The 8,427-nt window shown below is 34.2% G+C and overlaps 1 pseudogene; it reads left to right on the forward strand.

Moving 5' to 3' along the window:
* Window positions 1-1,583: 1,583 nt before the first annotated feature.
* LOC141141914 (U2 spliceosomal RNA) lies at window positions 1,584-1,688 on the forward strand (annotated as a pseudogene).
* Window positions 1,689-8,427: the final 6,739 nt, after the last annotated feature.

The raw sequence follows: 8,427 nt of genomic DNA on the forward strand, positions 1-8,427 counted from the left end.
TCCCTCCCCATTGGGAATTGGGCCAAAGATAGTTGCTACAGTCCTCCTCAAATCCTCCCCCCTATTTTCTGGGACCCCCCTGAGTCTCAGATTTTGTCTTCGATCCCTGTTTTCCTGATCTTCCATTCTGGAGCAAATTTTTATCTGATTTTGTTGAGTTGTTTTAAGTTGTTCTTTTAATTCGGAGATTTCCCGTTCCTGTTTGACTGACTTATCCTCAGCTTCCTCCACTCTGGTCAGAAGGTTGCCTAAATCTAACCTCAACATACCAATCTCTGCTTTGATAGAGGTTTCCAGGGCTTTAAACATTTCTGCTAATTCGTTTTTTGAGGGCAGTTGTGAATCCTGTCTATGCTCTTCTATTCTAGATGCCTCCAGTGTGTTGTCGGCTAGTAATTCCTCTCTTGAATGATCAGGAGTCTGGTCTCCCCTCTCGTTTAGACCCTTCTTCTTTTTGTCTGCCATATTTGATTTTTGGGTTTCTTGATGGGCGCTTCCTGGGCTCCCCCCCTTGACCAAATATTGCTTAATTGTACTTCCAGCAGCGTTCCCTGGTAGATTATCTTTTGGGGTTTTTCGGTGGTCCCCCCTTCCCGGTTTTAGATGCGTTCCGGCTCATACTGTTTTCCTGCTGAGCTATCTCAGTTTGATTTTAATCTGTGTGTCCAACACTCTCAACAAATAGTCCCGGGTACAACTCTCCCCCGCTAGTTAACCAATCAATCTGAGGTTGTCAGTGTAGATACCAGTGTGGCAGTAGTAAAGTATTAGCGACTTGAATGAGACTCTATGGTACTGAGTTTAGCCCCGTGTCGCAGTGTCTGGTAAGCGTGTTTCCAGGCTATTTTCTGGTATACCAGTATTGTGATACAAGGAACTTACAACGGTAGCTTATGAGTGTGTTAGACATAGTCTACCTAGCCTGAGCCTAGCTTCCAATGCTGTAGGAGAGAACATCATATACAGGTACAGTGCTGCAATTCCACAGAGCGAGTTAGTTGCAGCTTTGGTTGTATCCAAAGCACTTTTATATTTCAGCAATATATGATGTCTCAAGCTTCCTCCGTAATCAACCAGTACTCAAAGGTTAACGAACTTTAAATCACATTTCCTTATCACTGGCCAAGTTTGTGCTGTATAGTATATACGGCGGAGATACCCACCACCCCTTCACTACATATACATATACCCCTAAGGCACAGGGTGAGCATAGAGGCATAGGGAATGTATTAGTATCATAGGCTTGTTTATTATATCCCAGCCTTCCCTCCAATGTCAGTGGTATAGGAAATCAATTGCAGCTTTGATCGTATCTATAGGCTTTGTATTTCAGCAAGATATAATGCCCCTAGTTTCTTCCATAGTGTATCAGTGTTCAAAGGTTAACGAGCTTAAACAACATTTCCTTGCATTTGGCAGATATCATGCTTCATAATATATACAGTGGAGAGACCCACCACCCCTCCACTGTCTCACCTAGTTTAATAGGGACAGCAGGAATTACCATACACACATTGCTCAGCAGATTTCCTAGCTTCACAATCTACAGTCTTATTTCTCCTGGCATGCTCCTTATAAACTTTACCGCTTCTCGGCCTTTTGGCTAAGATCAAGTGTAGTATCTGTTCTTATCAGTTTCTAGAGGAGGCGCTGTGTCACTCTCGTCGGGGAGGGCCAGCAAATCCAATGGTGTCATAGTACCTGGAAAGGCGATACTCAGCAGGGACTACGCCGTGTTGCCCGACAGTATACTGGGGACCGGTTGAGTCTGAGCCGTCTGGAAGGGTGCTCCTGGTAGGGATGGGTGCTGCATTTTGGTCTAGCCGAAGGGTCGGGTCTCTGGCCTTCTGGCCTGGATTGTGGTAGCTCTAGCTGCTGACAGTTATTTGGGTAGGAGAACGCTTACTCCCCTCTTGCATGGAAGGGGGAGTGGCTAGTATCCATTTACCCGAATGTGAAACTGGAAGGGGTGATGGGAGTGACGGTGGAGCCTTCGGGGCAAGGGCTCTCACCAAGCTTCCTGAACCTCATGCCTTTTCTGTCTGCGGTGGGGGCTGTCGTGGTCTAGGCTGTGGGCCAGGGTAGGTCTTGAAAGCCTATGGAGTAGTGCCCCTGGAGTGGCAGTCCAGGGGTGTCATAAGATCACTGTGAGTGGCAGTCACTTTGATTTTGGGCACCACGGTCACTGCACCATAACACAGCTTTTTTTTAGCACCTGCCTCTTGGGCCGGACCTTTTGGCTAGGACCAGAGGAATTTTTTATTCCTGGCCGGAGGGCCTGGTCATTGTGTTACACAATGGCCACTTCTTTTCACTCTCCTCTCCACTGTCCTTTCCCCCACTTTTTATTTATTTTTTTTGATTGAAATCCTGTGTTGTCAAGTCTTGTTTTACACGTTTGTCCCACTGTGTGTAAGGATGAGTAAGGATGAGTAAGGATGCGGGTCCTCGGGCCAGCCCTGAAAGTCTTGGGAAGGGGTGGACATGGCCTTTTGGCTTAGTTCTCCCTCTCTCATGGGGTCTCCCTTCAGGGGAGCCCCACCTAGTACTTGGGTGGGTCCTGTCTCGGCAGGCCCTCCAGAGAACGGGGTCTGTCTGGTTTTGGCCAGATAGACCATTGTAAGTACCTTTGTCCCCGCAGGAGCCTAACGCCCCGGGGGATCAGGGAATTGGCACGTCTTGTGTACCCGTGGCACTTTTTTGTGAACACTCCTTATGTGTGTGCACATTTTTTATGCACCGGGTGAAGTTTTTGGGGTGTGTTTTGCACGCCATAGGCTCCTTATAAACTATACACTCTTACCTTTGGAGATGAGTATTTTTAGTGAGTCTCTTACCACCATTACTTGTACTTCTACCTTCTGTTTCAAACTATTTGATACTTCCCCCAGCTGGGGTCAGATGGATTTAGCTGTCAGGCTTGCTTGCCACTATCAGGGCTCTGGATCTCCCAGCATATATCTTCCACTTCAGCGGTCAGTCCCGGTCCTTTCTCACATGCTGCCAGTACTCAGTGCGGGGGGGGAGCGAGGAGCTCCGGTCTGTTAATCGAGGCCGTCACCACAGCTGTTTCTCTCTGTCCTCCGTGCACGGATCTAAATCATCTCCTAGCACACAAGTCGCTGCGCGGTTCTCCTAGCGGGATGGCTCTCCATATCCTCTCCATCCCCTCTGTTTGCTTGTCCTGATATGAGAGAGAGCCAGCCGGAACGCCAGCAGGACGACACACCTCCCACTCCTCCCTTCCCTACGGACATCTCACGTCATCTCCCCCCGATATAGTGATGGGCATACATAGTAACCTATTTAACCCATTTATGATAAGAATATGTATATAATTATTTTTCTACATGGGAATTTTGGGTAGAATATTGTATATAAATATACATAGGAACCTATTTAACACATTTCTGATAAGAATATGCGTATAATTGTTTTCTACATGGGTATTATTTGAGGAATACTGTTTTTAATTATACATAGGAACCTATTAAACCCATTTCTGAAAGAAAATATGCATATAATTATTTTTCTACAAGGGGATTATGGGTGAAATATTGTTTATAAATATACATAGGAACCTATTTAACCCATTTCTGATAAGAATATGCACATAATTATTTTTCTGCAAAGGGATTATAGGTGGAATATTGTTTATAAATATACATAGGAACCTATATAACCCATTTCTGAAAAGAGTATGCATATAATTATTTTTCTACATTTGGATTATGGTTTGAATATTGTTTATAAATATACATAGAAACATATTAAACCTATTTCTGATATGAATATGCATATAATTATTTTTCCACATGGGGAATATGTTTGGAATAGTGTTTATAAATATACATAGTAACCTATTTAACCAATTTCTGAAAAGACTATGCATATAATTATTTTTCTACATTTGGATTATGGTTGGAATATTGTTTATAAATATACATAGGAACCTATTCAACCCATTTCTGATAAGTATATGCATATAATTATTTTTCTACACGAGAATTATGGAAAATATTGTTAATAAATATGCATAGCAACATATTAAACCTATTTCTGTTATGAATATGCATATAATTATTTTTCTACATCGGGATTATGGGTGGAATATTGTTTATATATATAGATAGCAACCTAATTCTGATTTAAATATGCATAAAATTATTTTTCTACATGCAGATTATGGGTGGAATATTGTTTATAAATATACATAGGAACCTATTTAACCCATTTCTGATAAGAATATGCATATAATTATATTTCTACATGTGGATTATGGGCAGAATATGGTTTAAAAATATACATAGGAATCTATTTAACCCATTTCTGATAAGAATATGCATATAATTTTTTTCTACATGGGATTATAGGTTGAAGATTGTTTATAGATATAGATAGCAACATATTAAGCGTATTTCTGATAAGAATATGCATATAATTATTTTTCTACATGGGGATTATGTATGGAATATTGTTTATAAATATACATAGCAACATATTTATACTATTTCTGATATGAATATGCATATATTTATTTTTCTACATGGTGATTATGGGTGAAATATTGTTAATAAATACACATAGGAATATATTTAACCCATTTCTGATAACAATATGCATATAAAGATTTTTATGCATGGGGATTATAGGTGGAATATTGTTTATAAATATACATAGGAACCTATTTAACACTTTTCTGATAAGAATATGCATAAAATTATTTTTCTACATGGGGATTATGGGTGGAATATTTTGTATAACCATACATAGTAACCTATTTAACCCATTTATGATAAGAATATGCATTACATTTGGATTATGGTTTGAATATTGTTTATAAATATACATAGAAACATATTAAACCTATTTCTGATATGAATATGCATATAATTATTTTTCTACATGGGGATTATGTTTGGAATATTGTTTATAAATATACATAGTAACCTATTTAACCAGTTTCTGAAAAGAATATTCATATAATTATTTTTCTACATTTGGATTATGGTTGGAATATTGTTTATAAATATACATAGGAACCTATTTAACCCATTTCTGATAAGTATATGCATATAATTATTTTTCTACACAAGGATTATGGATGGAATATTGTTAATAAATATGCATAGCAACATATTGAACCTATTTCTGTTATGAATATGCATATAATTATTTTTCTACATGGGAATTATGGGTGGAATATTGTAGTTAAACATACATAGGAATATATTAAACCTATTTCTGATTTGAATAAGCATTAAATTATTTTTCTACATCGGGATTATGGGTGGAATATTGTTTATAAATATAGATAGCAACATATTAAACCCATTTGTGATATGAATATGCATATAATTATTTTTTTACATGGGGATTATGGATGGAATATTTTTAATAAATATACATTGCAACATATTATACCTATTTCTGATATGAATATGTATGTAATCATTTTTCTACATGGGATTATGGGCAGAATATTGTAGATAGACATACATAGCAACATATTAAACCTATTTCTGATATGAATATGCATATAATTATTTTTCTACATGGGGATTATGGTTGGAATATTGTTTATAAAAATATATAGGAACCTAGTTAACCCATTTCTGATAAGAATGTGCATGTAATTATTTTTCTACATGGGAATTATGGGTGGAATATTGTTTATAAATGTACATAGGAACCTATTTAACCCTTTTCTGATAAGAATATGCATATAATTCTTTTTCTACATGGGGATTATGGGTAGAATATTGATTATAAATATAGATAGCAACACATTAAACCTATTTCTGATATGAATATGCATACAATTATTTTTCTACATGGGGATTATGGGTGGAATATTCCTTACAAATATACATAGGAACCTATTTAACCCATTTCTGATAAGAATATGCAAGTAATTATTTTTCTACATGGGGATTATGGGTGGAATATTGTGTATAAATATACATAGGAACCTATTTAACCCATTTCTGATAAGAATATGCATATAATTATTTTTCTACATTTGGATTATGGTTTGAATATTGTTTATAAATATACATAGAAACATATTAAACCTATTTCTGATATGAATATGCATATAATTATTTTTCCACATGGGGAATATGTTTGGAATAGTGTTTATAAATATACATAGTAACCTATTTAACCAATTTCTGAAAAGACTATGCATATAATTATTTTTCTACATTTGGATTATGGTTGGAATATTGTTTATAAATATACATAGGAACCTATTCAACCCATTTCTGATAAGTATATGCATATAATTATTTTTCTACACGAGAATTATGGAAAATATTGTTAATAAATATGCATAGCAACATATTAAACCTATTTCTGTTATGAATATGCATATAATTATTTTTCTACATCGGGATTATGGGTGGAATATTGTTTATATATATAGATAGCAACCTAATTCTGATTTAAATATGCATAAAATTATTTTTCTACATGCAGATTATGGGTGGAATATTGTTTATAAATATACATAGGAACCTATTTAACCCATTTCTGATAAGAATATGCATATAATTATATTTCTACATGTGGATTATGGGCAGAATATGGTTTAAAAATACACATAGGAATCTATTTAACCCATTTCTGATAAGAATATGCATATAATTTTTTTCTACATGGGGATTATGTTTGGAATATTGTTTATAAATATACATAGTAACCTATTTAACCAGTTTCTGAAAAGAATATGCATATAATTATTTTTCTACATTTGGATTATGGTTGGAATATTGTTTATAAATATACATAGGAACCTATTTAACCCATTTCTGATAAGTATATGCATATAATTATTTTTCTACACAAGGATTATGGATGGAATATTGTTAATAAATATGCATAGCAACATATTGAACCTATTTCTGTTATGAATATGCATATAATTATTTTTCTACATGGGAATTATGGGTGGAATATTGTAGTTAAACATACATAGGAATATATTAAACCTATTTCTGATTTGAATAAGCATTAAATTATTTTTCTACATCGGGATTATGGGTGGAATATTGTTTATAAATATAGATAGCAACATATTAAACCCATTTGTGATATGAATATGCATATAATTATTTTTTTACATGGGGATTATGGATGGAATATTTTTAATAAATATACATTGCAACATATTATACCTATTTCTGATATGAATATGTATGTAATCATTTTTCTACATGGGATTATGGGCAGAATATTGTAGATAGACATACATAGCAACATATTAAACCTATTTCTGATATGAATATGCATATAATTATTTTTCTACATGGGGATTATGGTTGGAATATTGTTTATAAATATATATAGGAACCTAGTTAACCCATTTCTGATAAGAATGTGCATGTAATTATTTTTCTACATGGGAATTATGGGTGGAATATTGTTTATAAATGTACATAGGAACCTATTTAACCCTTTTCTGATAAGAATATGCATATAATTCTTTTTCTACATGGGGATTATGGGTAGAATATTGATTATAAATATAGATAGCAACACATTAAACCTATTTCTGATATGAATATGCATACAATTATTTTTCTACATGGGGATTATGGGTGGAATATTCCTTACAAATATACATAGGAACCTTTTTAACCCATTTCTAATAAGAATATGCAAGTAATTATTTTTCTACATGGGGATTATGGGTGGAATATTGTGTATAAATATACATAGGAACCTATTTAACCCATTTCTGATAAGAATATGCATATAATTATTTTTCTACATGGGGATTATGGGTGGAAAATTGTTTATAAATATACATAGCAACCTATTTAACCCATTTTTGATAAGAATATGCATATAATAATTTTTCTACATGGGGATAATGGGCGGAATATTGTTTATAAATATACATAGCAACATATTAAACCTATTTCTGATATGAATATAATTCTTTTTTTACATGGGTATTATGGGTGGAATATTGTCTATAAATATACATAGTAACCTATTTAACCCATTTCTGAAAAGAATATGCATATAATTATTTTTCTACATGCTGATTATGGTTGGAATATTGTTTATAAATATACATAGGAACATATTTAACCCATTTCTGATAATAATATGCAAATAATTATTTTTCTACATCGGGATTATGGGTGGAATATTGAGTATAAATATACATAGGAATCTATTTAACCCATTTCTGATAAGAATATGCATATAATTATTTTTCTACATGGGGATTATGGATGGAAAATTGTTTATAAATATACATAGCAAACTATTTAACCCATTTCTGATAAGAATATGCATATAATAATTTTTCTACATGGGGATTATGGGCAGAATATTGTTTATAAATATACATAGGAACCTATTTAACCAATTTCTGATAAGTATATGCATATAATTATTTTTCTACACGAGGAT

Source organism: Aquarana catesbeiana, linkage group LG04 (assembly GCF_042186555.1).
Source record: "Aquarana catesbeiana isolate 2022-GZ linkage group LG04, ASM4218655v1, whole genome shotgun sequence".
Taxonomy (NCBI): domain Eukaryota; kingdom Metazoa; phylum Chordata; class Amphibia; order Anura; family Ranidae; genus Aquarana; species Aquarana catesbeiana.